This window comes from Bubalus bubalis, chromosome 13 (assembly GCF_019923935.1).
Source record: "Bubalus bubalis isolate 160015118507 breed Murrah chromosome 13, NDDB_SH_1, whole genome shotgun sequence".
NCBI lineage: Eukaryota > Metazoa > Chordata > Mammalia > Artiodactyla > Bovidae > Bubalus > Bubalus bubalis.
Genome location: NC_059169.1, coordinates 86,708,329 through 86,730,614, shown reverse-complemented (window position 1 = coordinate 86,730,614; position 22,286 = coordinate 86,708,329). Strand labels below are relative to the sequence as shown.

Below are 22,286 nucleotides of genomic sequence, written 5' to 3'. Positions count from 1 at the left end.
CTATTGATGGACCTTATGAAGTTAACCTTCTCTTCCAGCAGCATTCTGCATTCATGGGACTTTTAGAGTCAACACCTTGTCAGGAAATCTGGTGCTTGTTTTCTTTACCTCGAGAATGTTTTGGTCACAAGTGGTTCCAACTTATTCTGACAAGTGCATTATTTTGCCTTCTGAGTATCATGATTAGTGATGTCATCCAGAGTGACGTCATCTATTCCTAATGACCCCGTGGACTGTCACACACCAGGCTCCCTATCCATAGAATTCTCCAGGCAGGAATACTGGAGCGGGTAGCTGTTCCCTTCTCCAGGGGATCTTTCCCACCCAGGGATGGAACCTAGATCTCCATTGCAGGCAGATTCTTTACTGTCTGAGCCACCAGGAAAGTCCTATATCTCTTTATACAGATAGAGAAAAATTCATCTACATAAGTGTATTGATTTTTTTCACTAAGAATCACTGCTTCTCTATGGAACAAGGATGAAATCCAGTTTATAAATCATATACAGGAAATTTAAGATGACCCCAACACCCCACCTCAGACACATGGCCTTTTGTTGTCAGTGCTGTTGTGGCTGGTCCTGGCTTTGACAGCAATATTCAGAAGAGAGTCTGTTGTATTATTCTTGACCAGGGGCAGAATTTAGAATCTCTGGTCATGACCACCGAAAGTCAGGCCATTCGACTGTGTAGGTGATTCTGACTGAGTCTTGTCCCTTCTGTAACAATTGATGTTTTCTAGTTAAGAGCATTAAATTTGTCATTTCAACAAAGTGTGTACAACCTACTAATGATGATCTCAGATGAAAAAACTGCATCCATACAAATTGAGATCATACCTCCATCCTTGGGATGTAGTTGTGATGATATTGAAGACACGAGTCAACAATAACCATCACCACAACAGACTTCCTTTTCTTTTAAATTAGTAAAAAATTAAATATCTTATGATATTCACCTGTTTTTATATTACTGCATGTCCTATAAAATATCAATGTTAAGTCATTTACAATAAAATTATCTACAGATTTTTTTTAGAAATAGATAAGCTAATTATAAAATTCAAATGGAAAAACAAAGAAGCGAAAACTAGAAAAAATATTTTAAAAAGAGAGAGAAACTGGCTAGTGGGGTTCTAGCCTTACCATATGTGTTATAGCACAAAGTAACAAACAGGATACTTGGACAATGTATTTCAACTCACGAAAAATTAATTTCTCTATTTTCTTTTTAATGCCGAAATTGTCAGACTTGTTGTCCAGTAAGAACCCTCTTCAAGTTTCTTACCCCAGATTTTTCTTAATGTGTCCCTACATTTTGGCAACAAGATGTTCCAGGCTCATTTTGACTATTGACTTTCCCTGCTGCAAAATTTGGAATCAGTTACTCTCCACAGCACTCACTTTCTTTAACAGAAAAGGCTGTTAGAAACCAAAATGTGGGCATTATGGCTGCATATCAGTTTATGCACAGTTGGCCCTCCATATTCACAGATTCAACCAAATTTCAGAAAGAAAATATTTTAAAAATTCCAGAAACTTGCATTTGCAGCACACTGGCATTTATTTATATAGTGTTTACATTGTATTTACAGCTGCTTACATAGCATTTACATTGGTTAGGCGTTTTAAGCAATCTAGAGAGGAGTTAAAATAAACATAAGGAGGGTGTTGGAGGGTGTTCTAGGAGTACATAAATGTTATGCAAATACTATGCCATTTTATTAGGTTGGTACAAAAGTAATTGTGGTTTCAGACTGTGAATTTTAAATCATTATAACTAGGCTCAAACACATCTTTATTAATCAAAATAGGAACCAATATATTTGATTGATTCCAATAGGAATCAATATATTTTTGCCAATGAGAAATAAGTGTGTTTATTCCTGTAGTGTAAAAGTCTGAGCTTTAGGATTCCATGAACTCTTGGAAAGCATTTTCTGCCTCCTGCTGGTTATGGAAACATTTTCCATAGAAAAAGTTGTTGAGATGTTTGAAGAAACGGTAGTCAGTTGGCAAGAGGTCAGATGAGGCAAAACTTCATGTCCAACCTTGTTGCCAAAATGTAGGAACACATTAACAAAAGTCCAGGGTAGTGTTAAAAGGACATAGGCACAGACTTTATAAGGCAAAACTTCATATCCCAATTCATTCAGCTTTTGAAGTGTTGGTTGTACAGCATGCAGTCGGGTGTTGTGAAGAATTGGGCCCTTTCTGTTGACCAGTGCCAGCCTCAGGCATTGCAGCTTTCAGTGCATCTCATCAATTTGCCGAGCATACTTCTCAGATGTAATGATTTCACTGGGATTCTGAAAGGTATAGTGGCTCAGACAGGCAGCAGACCACCAAACAGTGATCATGACCTTCTTTTGGTAAAGTTTGGCTTGAGAAGTGCTCTGGAGCTTCTTCTCAGTCCAGCGACTGAGCTGGTCATCACTGGTTGTCATATAAAATCCACTTTTAATCGCATTTCACAACCTAATCAAGAAATGGTTCCTTGTTATTGAGTAGAATAAGAGAAAACAACACTTCAAAAAGAATGTTTTTGACTTTCAGTCAGCTCCTGAGGCACCCACTTATCAAGCTTTTTCACCTTTCCAATTTGGTTCGAATGCTGAATGACCATAGAATCACTGACGTTGAGTTCATTGGCAACTTCTCATGTAGTTCAATGACCCTCTCAATTGGTCATTGTCAGCTTCTGATGGCCAGCCACTATCCTCCTCATCTTCAAGACTCTCGTGTCATTTGCAGAACTTCTTGAATCACCACTGCGCAGTAAGTTCATTCGCAGTTCCTGGGCCAAATGCATTGTTGATGTTGCAAATTGCCTGTGTTGCTTTACCACGCATTTTGAACTCAAATAAGAAAATTTCTCAAATTTGCGTTTTGTCTAACCTCATTTCCATAGTCTAAAATAAATATAAAATAAACAGCAATTAATAAGTAATTAGCAAAGACATAAATCAAGAAATGCTCATTAAATTATGTACAACATAACATTTATTCAGAAATGCATTCCAATATCAAATGGCAAAGTTCAACAATGCAAAACTGCAATTACTTTTGCACCAACCTAATATATGAGATGGGCATCCATGGATTTTGGTATCCCTGTGATTCCTGGAGCCAATCCCCCATGGATACTAAGGGATGATTGTATATAGTTGTAGGCTGGCTGTATAAGACCATAACGAGGCCACTTTAATAATAAACCAAGCATCCAGATCTTCCCACCCTCTCCCTCTCCCACAGAGTCCATAAGACTGTTCTATACAGCAGTGTCTCTTTTGCTGTCTCATACACAGGGTTATTGTTACGATCTTTCTAAATTCCAGATATATGCGTTAGTATACTGTATTGGTGTTTTTCTTTCTGGCTTTCTTCACTCTGTATAATAGGCTCCAGTTTCATCCACCTCATTAGAACTGATTCAAATGTATTCTTTTTAATGGCTGAGGAATACTCCATTGGGGCTAGTGCACTGGGACGACCCAGAGGGATGGTATGGGGAGGGAGGAGGGAGGAGGGTTCAGGATGGGGAACACATGTATACCTGTGGCGGATTCATTTTGATATTTGGCAAAACTAATACAATTTTGTAAAGTTTAAAAATTAAAAAAAAATTAAAAAAAATTACTGATATCAGTTTAGTTCAAAAAAAAGAAAACATTATGCTAAGTGAAAGAAGTGTAAAAATTAAAACAGAAACCTCATTTAAAATGGAGTCAGGAAGCCAGAAGGGGAGTTCTTACGTCCCACGACTAGATGTCAATTCCAGACACAGTAGGAAGAGATGTAACTTGCATCTCCATGGTACTTCTTTACCACCCTAGCAGGAGGAAGGAAGATTTTCTCCTCACCTAGCAACTGCCCAGCTAATGAGAGACTGTCACAATTCAGCCAATGAAAAGCCACTATACTTCAAACTTGCAGTTTCCTCCAATGGACTCTCTGTTTATAACACCTTCTCTCAACTGCCTTTCTCCTCTATCAAAGAACCTACCTCTCTCTTGTTCCATATATTTACCTGTGGTTTGTCATAGATGGCATGTCCTGAATTGCCATTCTTTGCTATTCCCAAATAAACCTATCTTCCTGGTAAAAAAAATAAATAAATAATAGACCAGACAAGAAATTCCTTTTTTAAGTTCCATAATTCATGATGGTTTATTTTCTCTACATCACATCTTCCTAATAATAGAAATAGCAGCCAACATTTATGTAGCTCCTACTATAGCTTGGAACTGCATGATGTTGCCTCCACTGCCTCCTTCTATGTAGCTAGGCAGTGTTTTGCCCTTACATGTAAGTAACTCATTCTGTCGTCACAAAAGTCCCATAAGGCATAGGTATTTATGTGTGCATGTATGTGTGTGTGTCTAAAAGACGAACTTCACAGAAAGTTGCTAAATAACTTGCTCAAGGTTAAACAACTAGTAAATGTCCCAGGTGGGATTCAAACCCATGCATTTGTACATATCCTTTGTTTGAGAGAAATGGATGAGTGAGGATAAATACACCTATGGGACAGGATTTCCAAATTCTAGTTTATTTCAGGCAGACATTTGGGAAAGAGGTGACTGTGTATCAGCCCAGACAAGTTAGAATAGGTCTCTTCTCCGAATATCAAATAATAGTTTACTCTGTTTTATGTGACCTAAAGGATTTAAGACCTAATTATTATCCCAGTCTCCTAAACAACACCCAGTGCCCCTAAGGATCTGACCACCTAGCTGTTGCCAGAGGGAAAGTAACACCCCTTTGTTCCTTCAGGTCACACTGACCCTGTAGGACATTCACAGAGACTGGCTTTGTTTTTGAAGAGGCTTCTCAGAATTAATTCACTGCCTCCACTGAGAAGCATAGTAAGCAGTAAAACACTTCATGTGAAAAAGAGACCCTCTGAAAATTTTCAGTCTTTTTATAGAAAAGATAGTTTATATGAGACACCTTTATCAACTAAGTACATTTTATTATCATCGTTGATTTCTAGCCTCTAATCTTTAATACATTCACTGAGAGCTGTTAGCCAGCAGTCATACATTATCATTTTTAATGTGTTTATATTTACTTCTTTGTGCCTAAGGCTAATATTTAAAATTATTATTATCATCATTATTATCAAATATCTAGTGAGGATAGTTAACGATGAGTTGGAAACTGAAATCCTAAGACAGGAAGAGTCCAAAACATCAACCCCCTTACGAGTGAGGGGCTGCAAGATCAGCCATCTGGAGACTGTGCCTCTGGATCTGTGCCTCAGTGGAACAGGAAGAAATGCTTAAGGGGTTGAGGATTCCTTGGCTGGTTAACTGGACCAGGGGGCTCAATTATCTCCTGAGGCTTACAGGTATCTCATGATACCAGGATCTGTGCACACAGTGCAGAGCACAGCAAGGGAAAGGTCCGGGAAATGAGAGCCCTTCACTGCCTGGGGCTGATGGCCCCAGGTGTTAATGTTTAGGTTAGCTAGCTGTATCTGTGAACAGCATATTCAAACAAATTCAGAATTGATTCATTGCTTCCTGTCATACTGTATGTGCGTGCTGGAGAAAACATCAGTTACATATAAAGAATCACATATGTAAATACATATGGAGGTTGATACACATACACACATAAAGTATTATTAATATTGGGGTAGAAATAACTGGTTTTGTACAAAGTTCTTTCTGTCAATTTGGTTATATGAAATAACATATGTAAACCTATATATTTAATTCTTGCACTTCTAAACTGAAGTTCTAAAATATGTGATAGAATGGACCTTGCAATCTATCAAATATGGCAGCTATGTTTTCAAAACAAGTACTTCCTCCCAAAGTTAATAATCAGGTTTGAGTTTTAATAAGTGATTGTAAATTTTTAGCAGAGAAAAGACATTGGTCAGCAAAGTGTATGGTGATATTTTCTTTTCCATCTCTTACCTTTGTAATGAGGCGTTTTCTTAAGTCATTTTCTGCCGTTTAAAATGATAGTGTTCGTGTTCTAGCAATAATTGTAGAGGTTTGAATTATTATAAACCTTGAATATCAATTCCTCCCCTTCCATGACAGTTCTACCACTAGGGAAGTCAGGCTTGCAAGGTCTAATTACTGCAGCGTTTTGATATCCCCAGCCACAATATTGGCAGGAATTTATGCCATGGTAGAATTCATTGGTGACACCGTTGTAACTAAAAAGCACAGAATCTGTTTTCACTTGTTCAGGATGGAAAAAAAAGTATCAGATGATGTCAAATAGTCTTGCTGTAAGTTCAGAAGTGCCTTGGACGATTCTAATATGAAATGCTAATTATTTGCAATAGGATGTAAATAAGATGGCACCAAGTCTTATTTGCAGTGACTAATGAAAGCTGTTGTACTGTAATCAGTGACATACAGAGCAACAGGGCACTTCATTAGGAAAACCGTAGTTGACAAGCAGTTAATGCATGCCAGTCTGAACCTTTCTTCTTGCTCCTGTTTGCTTCTATTATTTCTTCTCATTTATAATAATAAGTCCCATATGGAAAACGTATAACAAGGATAAGATGAAACTAGCAGCTAAATTTTGCCAAGCTAGACCAAATATCTGCAGGCTGTAAGTCTCCTTTAGCTTTTCTTTGCCTATGAGAAACAGCTGCCATATTAGGCTGATTGAAAATACAGCGGTTTTCTAGTCAGCAAATTGCTAGTGTGAGAATTTTTCATGTTATCTCTCCAGACTTGAGCAGAACTTAACTATGCTACAGATTATTTTATTTTCCAGATATGTATTACATTTCAAAGTTTAACCACATTTTCACTTCTCATACTTCCGCAGCAGGACACTTTTAACAAATAAAAATGAAAATTGCTTGATACACTGCTCTCTTCTCTGTGCTATCCAGTACATCCCTTAGTATATAAAGAAAAGTTGAAACTCTGGAATAGTTTTTCTGTCATGGGTTGTATTTTCATCACAGCAACAGTAGTGTAGAACACTCTTTCAATACTAACATATAACTATTTAGAAAAAAAAGTTTTATTCCCCACAGTTGGAAAAATTAGGAAGGTGACTACTTTTCTGTGTCATTTTTAGACCTAATTCTTTCACTGATTCTCTATGACTAACATAAAGGAAAGCCAGCTCACTGGCCAGCATTTCATGGTCCCTCTCTTTTCTTAAAAGATTTTAAGGCACCTTTTCTATTTAAAGTATGAAGAAGAAACTGCAAAGTCCGTACTGTGATTTATTTCTGAGCTTCCTGACAGCCACATGTAAGAAAGGAAGCAGAGTGGGTTCTAGACTAACAAAACTTGAGCTGAATTATCTGGGCAAGAGCATGTTTGAATCTAGGTTCAAGGAAACAAAACCCAGGAAATTCCAAGAGTCTGGGGCAAGTTGAGAGTTTAATTTACTCTATATTCCCCTTTAGTTAAAATGCCATGAATTAGCCATACTGAGCCCTTTCCTTCCATCTGAAAGTGTCTTAAATCCTTTAGACAATCTTGGGCTCCTAAGCTGGTATAAAATAAGAAGTGATAGTGCATGCAAGGGGTTTTCCCCCTGTTTTGTCTAGGATTGACAGATAAAACACAGATGGTCAGTTAAATTTAAATTCTAGTAAACAATGAATCCTTTTTTTAATATCAGTATGTCCCATAAATACTTTAAAAATATAAATATACCCCTTATATTATTCATGGTTTATCTGAAACAATTGTTAATCTGAAATTCAAATTCTTGCTTTGGTAAGTCTGGCAACCCTACCCACAACCTGCAAGTAAGCCTCACAAACTATAATAAGGGATTGTTCCTTTATCACCAAAACTTTCTTTTTTAAATTTTTATTGAAATAGAGTTGATTTACAGTGTTGTATTACCTTCAGGTACACAGCAAAGTAACTCAGTTATACATGTACATATATCTACTCTTTTAGATTCTTTTGTCATATAGGCCATTACAGACTACTGAGTAGAATTCCTTGTGTTACATAGTAAGCATCCTTTTTTTCCTTTTTTTTAAACTTTGGTTGAGACGTTGATGGCCATTAATAGAAAGACCATTGTTTTCTAACAAAGAGAGGCTTAAAAAGGATCTTTAGATCCTACATGGTAACCAAACCAAAAAGGAAACTTTTATCAAGAGACCTGGTTATTTCAAGTAAGCTATGAAAGAACACAAACTTATACACGTACCCAGAGTATGGTTAAATTAAGTTTCCAGGTATTAATAAAATTGCCAGAGAGATCGTGTCTTCTGGGAAGTTGGATGGCTGCATGGCAGGACTGGATGTGGCATTATCTTAGCACTCCTTTACATCCAGGAACTAGTGGAAATCTGCAGTTCCCAGAACACACTCCTGGAAAGAAGGGTCTCACTGTATATACTGTTCTGTTGTCCTTGGGGTTTTAAATTCTGGATATTATTCTGAAAGTACTTAGACCAACAGTCTGAACACTTCGCATCAAGGGACTGTTTAACCATTGGCCTCTCCTCATCCTTGAACACATGTCAGTGTCACTAAGAACACACCTTCATTCTGAGTGCCCAAGAACAGAGTAGCATCCATTAGTCCCTGAATATTATGTTGGAGTGGTCCTTTCACTATAGACTTTAAACTCTGCCTTGCTCTTTCTCTGCACACAAACTGGAAGTCCATTTCTCGGAAGGGGTATTTATGTGCTGGCATGTGTTTAGAGGGTGCAGAAACCAGAATCCAGTTTAAGCAGAAAAGTATAACGGCATATTAAATGCATTACAGTATCATGGGGAGAAATGAAGAGACAATCTAGATTGAGATTTCTGAATAACATCAAAACCAGACCCCAGGCCACCAATGCAGTCACTCCCTCCTCTGTGAGACGAAACTGCCTGCCAAGCTGGGGAGCTGCTGCTCTGGAACCTCACTGCCAGTCCTGACATAAAGTCCCCATGATCTGGAGGCCCCCATAGTTACTCTCAGCCTCAGAACTATCCAGTGCCCTCGTGGTCTATGCCAGCATAGCAGATACCCAATTTGATGCCTTTCAGCACCCACCAAGTTAGTGACCAGATCCTTGGAACTCACCAGTGTGTCCAAAGTCACATTTGTGAGCAAAATTAGCAAAACTGTGGCCTCTACTTTACTTCTTCCTTCCTAACCTTGAGCAGTTTGGAGACTGGCCAGACCAAATCACATCCAAGCTGGATGTGATTTTTGAAATGGTTCTTAGTTTTCCAGCCAGTATAACACAGGAAGGCAATGCAGTAGGTGGTTAAAATGGATGTTGAGTGTCAGTTCTCCATAACCAGGATACATAACCTTGTTTACAAGTAATCGTCATATCTTAGTAATTAATCTGCCTCCTACAGAAGGGAAAAATCAATAAAGGCCATGTTACAAGGCTCTCACATGCTTTTTAGAAAATGTTTCTGAGGACCTTCTGTAACTTACATCATTAGTATTTTCATCTATAAGGTAATATACAATTCTTGAACAGTGGCAGTTGCCCCCCCCCCCCCCCCCCCCCCCCCCCCGCCTTAAATTCCTAACGGCTTTGAACACGAAGGACTTTGAACACCGACTCTCCAACAGGGATAATGAGATGTCTTACGGACAATGTTTTGACCACAGTTCTATATCAAATGTAAAACCTTCTTGATGTGATTGTATCTTTATTCAGAAACATTTGCCTTGCTTTTGTTGTCAAGTGAAATCTGACTCCTGAAAGGACAGCAGCTGCCAGTGCCTTTCTAGCTGTTACTTTGATGGTGCTCAGAAACTGTTTTTCAGAACTAATCTGCCTTGACTGATTCTGCTTTGGTTCCTCCAGACACAAGCAGGTAGCCTGATGGGACTGGCATTCCTTCCCTTTTCACCTGCTGTTATGGCCGGGTTGATGACAGTGGGCATACTCAGACCCGCCCAGAGGTTCTTCTGTTTATAGCACAGCCTTCTTTTCTCTGTCTTTGCCATTATTTTTCAAATGGACCCAAATTGAAAAGGCAATGGTGAGAGGCAAATAGGATAGAATTAGTGATGGTCCAGAAACACTTAGGGCTATTTTTCCCTCAGGATTTTTATTTTGCAGGAAATAAACAAACCCACATCATTGATTCACTTCATTCTTACCCAGTTGTGGATATGTTGACAGTAACTTTAAAGAACCACGAGTTTACAGTTTGAGTACTAAAGTACGGTTCCTCCTTTTATGTAACTTGAGGAACCATTGTTGTATGAAAATCACAGAGCAGTAAATGCAATAAAAATCATCTTTATTTATCAAAATAATATTTATTACCAAGACATGAAAAATGAAACTGACAAAGTAAGTTATACATTCCTATCAATCTTTTGCAAATTTCATGTATTTATTCAGTAAAAAGGGCTTAATTACAAATTCCATTTGAGCTTTTCTAATCAAATTTTCATATAAATTGGTTGTAACTGTTATCCATCCTTTTGGGAAAAAGGTGATTTTTTAAAAATAGAACCAAAAAAGATGTATCATAGTAAGAATGTAAAATATAAATCAAAATTCTCAACTTATATAGATGGTTAAAGAGTTATTTATGGAATTTTTCAGTATGAAAATTCAGCCAAGTATACAGTTAGTAAGTTGCATTCTTTTGGATTGCTTTAATAGGATAAAAATTATGGGAATTAAAGCTAAGTTCCTACAATACTTCTTTAATAGCAACCCTATATCCCACCCCACATAAATTCTTCTTAAATTTTCACTTGGTTTGTTACATATGCTAGTCTGTCAATGAAAATGAGTTATTGGGGCAGATAAATAAATGGCCTTACAATATTTGCTTACTAGCTTAAATAACTGTCTATAACTATATTCTGCTAAGCTTTGAAAATTCTAGTCATTTTCCTCTGTTTGTCTAAAGTTTTTCTCATACATTCAGTTTTATAGATAACAGTCAGGCACGTACAGAGAAGAATACTTGCAATGGTGATGTATTTTATGGTGTTTCGTTCATTCAGCCAGCATTTTTGAGCAACCACATGTAGAACCTTTGGTACAAAATTGGCACAGTGTTACCTGACCTGATTGTACTTCCATGTTTTACAGAAGAAACTACTGACGTTTATATCACATTTTCCACTTTTATTAAATAAGTTATTTCCAGATTTTTATGAAAAAAAATTATTTTTTCAAATAATAAGCCTAAATGGTTTCATTAAATGGTAATAGTTTCTAATATTTCAGATATTATTTTTTATTAATTTTTAAACTCTGTTTTAACTTAATTTTGACTAAGTAAATCATTCCCGTGGTTCAAATTGAGAATTTCTAAAGAAAATACAGTGAGCAGTCCCTCTTCCCCCTGTCCTTCAACCAGCCAGTTTCCCCCTTCCCAGCAAAAATGCATATTGGTTAAGATTAGATTCAAGTGCATATAAGAGAAGACTCAAATATCATTGACTTAAATACTTCACTGAGAGATATTTAAAGGTCTGATGCTTACACTGAAGTTCCACAGTGTCATCAGGGACTGGACTCCTGTCTTTTTTGTTTGCAGTTGTGTAACTTTGACCGTTACTGGTTAGCTCTCATCCACATTGACTGTCGATTTTTGAAGGTGGTGACAAGAACATCGGTAACCAACATATAGAGTCTGTTTGGTGAGTCTTCATCCTCTTTCCATCTTCTAGAGGACCACACGGGGGTCCAGGATGGGACATCACTGTCCCTTTGGCTCAGCTTTGTTGAGTCCGGTGTCTGTGCATGTCTGGGGTGCCTGCCTCCTTCACAGGCACGTGCGTCTGGAATCCCAGTCCGTGCATGTGTTTGTGAATGTTGATGGTGTGCTCTCCAGTCACCTTTCATTCATGGCAGGCCTTCTCACCATTCTGCTTTGCAGGAGCCATTCTTCCAGGTCCAGGTTGGAAGAAATGCGGGTGACGAATTGGCTCTAACAGTCTTTATGCTTACCGTCTTTATCCTTTAGCTTCTAGTCTCAAGGCTGCTTCCTCGTCCAGTTTGGCTCCTAGAGTGCTAGCTGTCATTTCTGTTTCTCCAGGGAGGAGAAAGAAGTCAATAATAAGAGCAGAAGGTCCTCGCTCTTTATAGAGCTTTCCCCAACATCAAGAAGAGGAGATGCAGAGAAAAGTGTGAATTACAGGGGACTCCTTTGAAAGAAATGCCTGTCGTGGATAGGGCATGAGCAGCTGGTGCGAAAGTGTGCCCTGGATGGACATCAGCAGGGGCAGCAGCAGCCAGAGGCAGGCTTCGCTGACAGTGTTTCACCTTTTTGTTCGGGAGCAACCTGTTTTTTTCTTTTTTTCTTTCTTTTGGGAAGAACATTTAAGGTTTGCTTTCTTAGCAGATTATAGTTATACAGTACAGTGTTATCAACTGTAGTCACCCTATTATACATTAGATCCTCTGACCTTACTCATTTTATTACTGAAAGTTTGCACCCTTTTACCTTTCCCTGTTTCCCCTACCCATACCTCCCACTACTGTAACCACTTTTCTAATCTCTGTTTCTGAGTTTCATTTTTGTTTTTTTCTTTTTTGGATCCACAGAGAAGTGACTCCATGCAGTACTTTCTGTCTAGTTTATTCTGCTTAGCATAAGCAGATTAATCCATGATGTCAGGATGAAATGGAAGGACTTCCTTACTTTTAAGACTGAATAATACTACATTACATATTTTATACACATATGTGTGTGTGTGTGTATATATACACATGCCACATTTTCTTTATCCATTCATTCATTGATGGACACTTAGGTTACTTCCATACCTTGGCTATTGTGAATAATCCTGTAATGAACATAAGTATAAATATCTCCTTGAGATAATAGTTTCATTTTCTTTCTAATCTTTCTGAAAATTAAAAACCAGCTCAAAGGGTTACTGTACTGGCTTAGAGCCTACCAAAAGTATTTCACAAATAATTACTTTTTTAAAAAAAAGATACTACTTTTTCCCACCTTTCTCAACATTTCACTATCAAAAATTCTCAGTTACACATACTATATAGTACATGCATTAGTGGAAGAGTTTGTTTTAAAGAGAGATTATTAGCAGACAGTACCATCTGACTTTTGGAAACTTGCTTATGGTGATCTCCTTCCTTCCTGGTGTCATTTTAACAGGCTTATCACATTAAGCTAATTCATTAAGCATTTCCTATTCAGTAGCTATGAATAGGATTAGATAGGGTGTTTTATTTAGGCCAGGAACACTCTGGTATTTATAATTTATAATGTTTTTCCTTGAATAAAACACTATCAATATTTTTGAAAATTTGGATGATTTGTCAAGTGCTAGACAGATTTGATTTTGAGCTATTCAAAGATAGACTTTAGAACAAGAGGAATTTAGCTTTGTAATTACAAGACTTATCACAGTACCTTCTCTAAAGGTTTAGGATTTTATTAGAGTGGTTTATGTTCAGTGTTATTCTTTTTAAAGGGAGGAAAGTTGAGTGTGAGTTTTTCCTCACCACAGGTGACATAATGTCAGGAAGGCAGCCAACAGCATAACCTTGACCTTCAAGCCTGTTTCCTCACTGTAACACTGAAATAGTGACTCCAACAATAAAAGATTGTTATGAGTCTAAAAATGAATATATAAAGGATCTGGCTAGTACCTGGTTCATGCTAGTTCAGTAATTACTGATTTTTCTTTCTTTCTGTTGGTAAATTTCCCTGTTGTGGTTTAGTGATTTCTGCAGCGATGATTAGAGATAAAAAGTTCATTATGATTAGTGACATATAGGATTGCCCATTTTAATAATTATCTTTTTTTTAAACATTTGGAATTCAGAGGCTAGCACTTTGGAAGATATATCCTCCTATACATAATTCTCTTGGTTGCTGTAAACTCAATGGTAGTAATTTTGAGGTGGGTTATGGCTGTAGAGAAAAGTCACCAATGTTTCTATTGCATGGGTAACTGGAAGCGTAATGTAGTCATTACAGATCTTCCTTACTGGTTTATCTTGGCCGTTCTGGATGTCCTGTGATGCGTGTGGGCTCTCTCCGGTTGCGGGGGGCGGGGAGGGGGGCGCTCTGAGCACATGGGCTTAGTGGCTGTGACGCACAGGCTCACGGGCTTAGTTGCCCCGCGGCGTATGGGATCTTCCCCGACCAGGGACTGGATCCACGGCCTCTGCGTTTACAGCAATCCTTAACCCTGAACCACCAGGGACGTCCCTCGTTATGGGCTTTGTGGGGGCTTTTCTATAAATACAGTATTTTCAGTATATAATGGTCATTCATTACCTAATAGTAAATACATAGCCAAAAAGTAAGACTTCTCCCAAAGCCTTGGCTGGACCAGGAACGTTGGGCTCTTGGACGACAGATTAATGCAGAACTTGAAACTAGACGAAGCAACAGAGACCACAAGTTCTGTCCCAGTGAATGACTGGATGGCGCTGAAGGTGGCTGGCCGACAGGTGGCTCCGTCTGGGCAGACTGTTGAGTAAGCCCCTGAGAAGCACTTACAGATGCTCTAAGTGCTTACAGCTTAAATCCATGCATATAGGTTAAACACTGACATTTTAAAAATTGTACCAATATATTATGCATTTTTAACATTTTAATGATCATAAGAGTTTTTAATTGTTTCACAAACTCAGAGTAGTTCTAAGTATTTTTTTCTTAAATTATCCCAGCCCTTGTTGGTCTTTTGAATATATTTGTTCTGTGTTTCTGGGTGCATTTTGTGAGAGTTACTCCAGTGTGCAATTTTTTAAATTAAATTAGAATTTATTATTATTACCTTTATTTTTTTAATAGACACCCATGTCACTGTAGTTAAAATCATCACAAAGGAGAGATGAGGTAATAATTTGAGTCAAGTATCCCCCTGTTGGGCTTCCCTGGTAGCTCAGCTGCTAAAAAATCTGCCTGCAGTGCAGGAGACCCCAATTTGATTCCTGGGTTGGGAAGATGCCCTTGAGAAGGGATAGGCTACACACTCCAGTATTCTTGGGCTTCCCTAGTGGCTCAGACGATAAAGAATCCACTTGCAATGTGGGATACCTGGGTTCAATCCCTGGGTTGGGAAGATCCTCTGGAGGAGGGCATGGCAGCCCACTCCAGTATTCTGGCCTGGAGAATCTCCATGGACAGAGGAGCCTGGTGGGCTACAGTCCACGGGGTTCCAAAGAGCTGGACACGACTGAGCGACTAAGCACAGCACAGTACATCCCACTAGTGGTTAGATAGTTCATCTCTTTTAAAACAGAGTTCAATGAGTGAATGTATTTTATAATGATTCTGTTAGACCCACTTATTTTATGTGTTTAGGAGCTAGTAGAGGGAATGTAACTTCCAAGATCAGGTTTCACATTTTCCATCAGCACTTATAGTGAAACCTTCTTTGAGTTGTTTAAGCGATCTTATGTTCAGTATCATATTTATAAAATGGAGATAATAATATCTACTTCAAAAGGTCTCAATGAGTACTTGAAGCTATTCAGATGTCAAGAGTTTGGTATGCATGTTGCCTGGCAAAGAGCACTTGCCCTTGAGAGGAACCTGTATTTTTGTTGTCAACTTCGTTTTCATTATCGTCAGTTTTGAATTAATGTTTCTTGGATGTCCAAGTCCAGCATTATTGCCATGAATTTAAGAAAAGTGAAATCATGAATATGCATTTCAATATAAAAATTTCCATCAAGAGAATAATATGGCTCTACCCATTGTAACCCACTGCTTGTGGGTTATCTGTTGAATTCTGTGCATTGAGATTTTAAATCTAATTGATATTAATATGGCTGGTCCACTTTACAGTGTAGGTTTTAAACACTCTCATCCTTTTGCAAATCTTTAGAGGTGCTCAGTGGTGTCATTATCTTCATGCACACTTTAAAAAATGCTTACATGGAAGCAAGCACTGTATATGCTCACTTATGGTATCTTATTTACTTTTTACAATAAGTGTGCGGGTGAAGATTATCATTCTCATATTAGATAAAGAAAACATCAGTCTTAGAGAGTCTGTAGGATTTGTTCAAAGTCATACCTGATCCTGTATCACCAGGTCACTCTTCATTCCATTAAACTGCCACTGTTTTTCTCAAAATGCTGTGCCGTGCTGTGTTTAGTCACTCAGTCATGTCCGACTCCTTGAGACCCCATGGACTATAGCTCACCAGGCTCCTCTGTCCATGGGATTCTCCAGGCAAGAATACTGGAGTGGGTTGCCATGCCCTCCTCCGGGGGATCTTCCCAACCCAGGGATCTAACCCAGATCTCCTGCATTGCTTTGCCATCTGAGCCACCAGGGAAGCCCAGAAGTACTATAATTGGGACAGTCTGTGGGAACTTCCTCTCCTCTGTTAACTGGGGAACAGATTTTGTCTCAGTCTAAAGACCATTCTCACAGTTGGGACGGTACAATGACAGGCTGACTCCCTTAGGACGGGCCGACCTCTTTCCCAGTTTTAAGATTCAAGTGCAGGCAGAACTGTTGTTTGACAGGAATGCTATGAAAAGTTCAGGTCTCTGTGAGCGACTGGGTTTGTATCTAGTGAAGGTCTGCCCGAGACGCAAGACCGTGCCCTCCGGTGATCCGTGTCCTCACCCCTCTAATCAGACGCCGCGTCACAGAGGCCCTGTCAGTCTGTCACAGAGCTTCAGACCCTCACAGGGTAACGCTAGAGGACACGTGCGCTAAACAAATACTTGATTGCCTACCTTGTTGTTGGGAACTTTGCTAAGCAGATAATTTGTGACATCTTCTGGAGGTGAATTATGAATAATTTTTTGAGGACAGATAAATTCATGTGTGCTCATTAACATCTTGGAGAAGGGCATGGCAACCCACTCCAGTATTCTTGCCTGGAGAATCCCATGGACAGAGGAGCCTGCAGGTTACAGTCCATGGGGTGGCAAGAGTCCGACACGACTTAGCGACTAAAGCACCACCACCATTAACATCTAGATAATAGATGTTTATATGGTGAGCAGTAACAAATAATGGATGCATGAAAGGAAAGAAGACAACCATGTGCCTCATATAGATAGATAAGTGGGGAAATAGGACCTGCTTCTGGCACATAAACATCTCAACTTATAAGAAGTTTTGGTTAAAAGAAAATTATTTCATGCTGCCCCTCCTCATTTGTCTCCCTAATTTCTTATTGTATTTAAAATGGGGAAGTTTTTTTTGGGGGGGGAAGGGGGGCAGGATGGGTAGAATACCAGAAACACTTTTAGTATAAAATTGAACTGTATATTGTATACTAGAAAATGAGACTACATACTCTGCATATACCAGCTAGCTCCCTGAGAGCCCTTGTCAGCCATCCCATGAAGCTAAGAAAGCTTAGATTTCTTGATGCATAAGGTAATAAATACACCTCCTGTTTAAGTCACTTTAATAAGTAATGTGTCTCTTGAAGTTGGAGCATCCTGATTTGGATGGGCTGAGAGAAGGAGCCCTGTGAAGGTGAAGTTGGGGATATGATATCTTATTAAAGGAAGAGGGACAGGAGAAAAGGTAAAGAGGTTTAAGATTTTGACATCTTTCTTTTAAGTAAAACTTTTTTAGTTTAACTTTTGTAAAGGCTTCAACAGTGTCATCAAGGATTTGGACTTCTTTGCTCTCCATGGCTGTTTTTTCTTGGGCTCATCAATTCATGCTTGCAAGGTAACTGACATCACAGCAGCAAACACCCACATCCAAAGACACATGGGTCTAGGGAACAGCTCTCTTCTTTTGAGTCTCTGCTTTCAGGAAGGAAAGCTCTTTGCCAGCAGTTTAGCTGCCTTCTCTGCCAGGACTAAACCATGGCCAGTGGAGAGGCCGTCTCTGCCACTGAAGAGCCCTCACCGTAGCCTTTTGCCGCAGCCCGGTGCCCTCCCTTCTTCACATCTTTACTTTCTTTATCCCATCCCCTGCGGCAGAATGTTTCTACTGAAAACAGAGATTTGATCAGGTCATTCTACACTCACTGATTGTTGGTGGCTCCCCTTTAGACACTGAAGGGAGTCACCTACTCCCTGCCCTCCCCATCCCAGATCAGCCTGCACAGCACATCCATGACGCCAGTCCTGCATGGAGTCAGACTGGGTCTTAGTCCTACTGGTGAACGCTTTAAGACCATACACTGAATGTGTTTTTAGATTTCTAAAAGCAGGGACCTTCGGGATATGGCAGATGATGTATTATGTGAAGATAGTCATCAGTATTTGTTAAGCAAATATTTATGGTATACTTCTTATGGGTCAGACACTGTACTTGGAGTATAGGATTGAACAAAATGAACACTGTAATGTTGTCAAGGAGCCTATGATCTAGGAATAAGGACATTAAATTGAACAAGTATTTGTAAGTCAGTGTGACAAACGTTAGAAAGGTAGAGAGTGACAGGAGACTTACTAACAGAAGGACAAACCCTACTCTGAAGGTGAGCTTCCCCAAAGAAGGTGTTTAAATGAGAGCTGAGTGGATCCTTGCCAGGTGCAGATGGTGAGGACGGAGGCCAGGCATGTGGAGAAGAGATGGAGACTGACCGACATCTCAGGACCTAGACAGGAGATGGTGGTAGGGCGAACCAGAATTGAAGCAGAGAGGACAGAAAGAGAACATGGAACACAGTCAGGAACCGTATGTGGGGAATGAACCTGTGACATGAGCACATGGATTCGACTATTGTTCCCTGAGAAATGGATCAGGGCTTGGTTAGAGAAGAAAGAAAGACTTGAGAGAGCGTGGTGCCAGCTACCGCATCAGTCAGCCACTTGCTGTTGCCGGACAGAATGCTGTTCGGACAGTATAGCCCGAGGCGCCAGGCCCTCCAGTTAAGGTGTCCCTGTCTCTCCCTCCATCTGTTCTGTGGTCATTACCCGCAGATAGAACACCTCTGAGCTGTGTGGCTTATGTTTACACTGGCTGTCTTCACTACGCCTTTAACCGTCTCCCTTCGCTCTGGCCCTCGAGTTCAGTGTTCCTGTACTCTCTGTGTGTTTCATTGTCCCACAAGAGGAATTTACAGGATGAGCTAGATACTTAGCAAGTCTACAATATCCTATAGGTCAGAGTCTCCTGCCAGTTGTCCAGGACCCATCACCACTGCTTTATGACCCAAAATGTGGTGACTTGTATTTATCTGTTTATGCAACAAATATTTTTTTAGCATTAGATTCATGCCAGTGATACACTGGGCCATGGAAAGAACTTGTGTTTTGCAGTTATTAAAATGTAAAATTCTGACTTTCCCATTCACCAAGTATGTGAACATAGGCCAAAAACTATTCTAACAGTCTCTGTGCTTTGACTTCCCTATTTCTAATATGTTTCATGAGTTGTCCTGAGGATTCCATGGCATAAGTCAAGGGCTTAGTAATCTATCATGAGAAATAATATAGGGGTAAGGGTAATGTGATCTGATCTGAAGGGTGATGTCGTGAGAGCAGGAAAAGAAGTCTTTGAGGCTGTGGGCAGTGTGATGCGGCGGGAGGGAAGAGCAGACGGTGGATCATGAGGTGAGGCGTGCTGGTAGTTGACGATGGCAACAAAACCGCCCTTGGCTGCTTTCCTCTCAGAAGGGCTGTGGATAAGAAGACACTCAAAGCTTCAAGGACTGTCCAGTACAAAGGAGTTCTTAAATTTAGTTGGGCTCTATTGTTAAGAAACAAATCACTGTGCTCTCTTAAACTTGGACCTTGGAGAGTGTATTTTATGAGTTCAATCCTGAATTACTTTCACATTTCAAGAACACGGACAAAGTGACTTAAAAGTGTACAATTATCTAACTATTGCAGAAAGTCAATTTAGGGGTGGAAAGTCTATATTAAAATGGAAAGAACAGTGCTCACTTGCATGTACTTTAAAGAGCATGTTAAAGCCCCGCTTCTTGGCCAGGGTGCCTTACAGTTGTTCAATTACATCCTCTGAGCGTTTTGTCTTCTTGACAGAACAAACTGATTTCATAGTAGAGCTTTGTTCTCTGTAACTGTGTTGCTTAAAAACTTTCAGGCAAAATTCAGAGCTCAGTGTGAATAATCTCTTTATTTTAATTATTTTTGTTAATTTGTTCTTTTGAATAGTTTGTGTGGAGGAAAATTTCAAAAAAAAAGATGTAGTAAACAAGTTTAAGAAATTAAATATAATGATAATAATAGCTAACATTAAGTTCTTAGTTTATAGATCAGGCACTGTGCTAAGATGCATTATCTCATTTAGTAATTACTATCGTGAGATGATGAGAGCCAGCCTTCTCTTCATTTTTCAGATAAAAAAACTAAAACTTAGACTGTCCCACACTCACAACTCAGAAGAGAAAGAGCCAGCATTCACGTCCCATGTTTCTAGCCATGTTGTTAGTTGAACAAGTTCTTTATTATTCCTTTATCCTTGTTTCTTTAGCAATGTTTGGATAAGGATTGAGTTCAAATTCAGTGAAAGTTGAATTCCATACTTTTTTGAGCATTGAATTATCATTTTATTCAGTTCAGTTCAGTTCAGTCGCTCAGTTGTGTCTGACTCTTTGCAACCCCATGAATCGCAGCACTCCAGGCCACCCTGTCCATCGCCAACTCCTGGAGTTCACTCAGACTCACGTCCATCGAGTCAGTGATGCCATCCAGCCATCTCATCCTCTGTCGTCCCCTTCTCCTCCTGCCCCAATCCCTCCCAGCATCAGGGTCTTTTCCAATGAGTCAACCCTTCGTATGAGGTGGCCAAAGTACTGGAGTTTCAGCTTTAGCATCATTCCTTCCCAAGAAATCCCAGGGCTGATCTCCTTCAGAATGGACTGGTTGGATCTCCTTGCAGCCCAAGGGACTCTCAAGAGTCTTCTCCAACACCACAGTTCAAGAGCTTCAGTATTTCAGCGCTCAGCTTTCTTCACAGTCCAACTCTCACATCCATACATGACCACTGGAAAAACCATAGCCTTGACTAGACAGACCTTTGTTGGCAAAGTAATGTCTCTGCTTTTCAATATACTATCTAGGTTGGTCATAACTTTTCTTCCAAGGAGTAAGCGTCTTTTAATTTCATGGCTGCAGTCACCATCTGCAGTGATTTGGGAGCCCAAAAAAATAGTCTTGACACTGTTTCCACTGTTTCCCCATCTATTTACCATAAAGTGATGGGACCAGATGCCATGATCTTCGTTTTCTGAATGTTGAGCTTTAAGCCAACTTTTTCACTCTCCTCTTTCACCTTCATCAAGAGGCTTTTTAGTTCCTCTTCACTTTCTGCCATAAGGGTGGTGTCATCTGCATATCTGAGGTTATTGATATTTCTCCTGGCAATCTTGATTCCAGATTGTGCTTCTTCCAGCCCAGCGTTTCTCATGATGTACTCTGCATATAAGTTAAATAAGCAGGGTGACAATATACAGCCTTGACGTAGTCCTTTTCCAATTTGGAACCAGTCTGTTGTTCCATGTCCAGTTCTAACTGTTGCTTCCTGACCTGCATAGAGGTTTCTCAAGAGGCAGGTCAGGTGGTCTGGTATGCCCATCTCTTTCAGAATTTTCCACAGTTTATTGTGATCCACACAGTCAAAGGCTTTGACATAGTCAATAAAGCAGAAATAGATGTTTTTCTGGAACTCTCTTGCTTTTTCAATGATCCGGCAGATGTTGGCAATTTGATCTCTGGTTCCTCTGCCTTTTCTAAAACCAGCTTGAACATCTGGAAGTTCATGGTTCACGTATTGATTGCCGAAGCCTGGCTTGAAGAATTTTGAGCATTTCTTTACTAGCATGTGAGATGAGTGCGATTGTGCGGTAGTTTGAGCTTTCTTTGGGATTGGAATGAAAACTGACCTTTTCTAGTCCTGTGGCCACTGCTGAGTTTTCCAAATTTGCTGGTATATTGAGTACAGCACTTTCACAGCATCATCTTTCAGGATTTGAAAGAGCTCAACTGGAATTCCATCACCTCCACTAGCTTTGTTCATAGTGATGCTTTCTAAGGCCCACTTGACTTCACATTCCAGGATGTCTGGCTCTAGGTGAGTGATCACACCACTGTGATTATCTTGATTGTGAAGATCTTTTTTGTTCAGTTCTTCTGTGTATTCCTGCCACTTCTTAATATCTTCTACTTCTGTTAGGTCCATACCATTTCTGTCCTTTATCATTTTATTAATATATCCTAATCTACTTCCTTGTAAATTTCATGCCTTTTTCAAATTGCAGTTTTGATTATCGTGTGTTATATCATTTTTTAACTAACTTTAAATGTAGAGAGTACATTTGAAATAAAAATAATGACTATTTTTGAAATAAAAGTGTTTGCAGATATCGTAATTTTCTCAGCCCAAGTTTTCTACCTTAACTGTCATCCATCTGCTATTTTTCAAAAAGACCAACTTAATAAAAGTAAATATGTTAAAA

At 39.3% G+C, this 22,286-nt stretch overlaps 1 protein-coding gene and 1 pseudogene across 7 annotated transcripts in view; one reads left to right on the top strand and one right to left on the bottom strand.

The window, feature by feature from the left end:
• Positions 1-22,286, top strand: part of DIAPH3 (diaphanous related formin 3) — a 569,530-nt gene that overhangs the window by 483,983 nt on the left and 63,261 nt on the right. The gene's annotated exons all lie outside the window — the stretch shown is intronic.
• Positions 11,502-11,833, bottom strand: LOC112578505 (annotated as a pseudogene).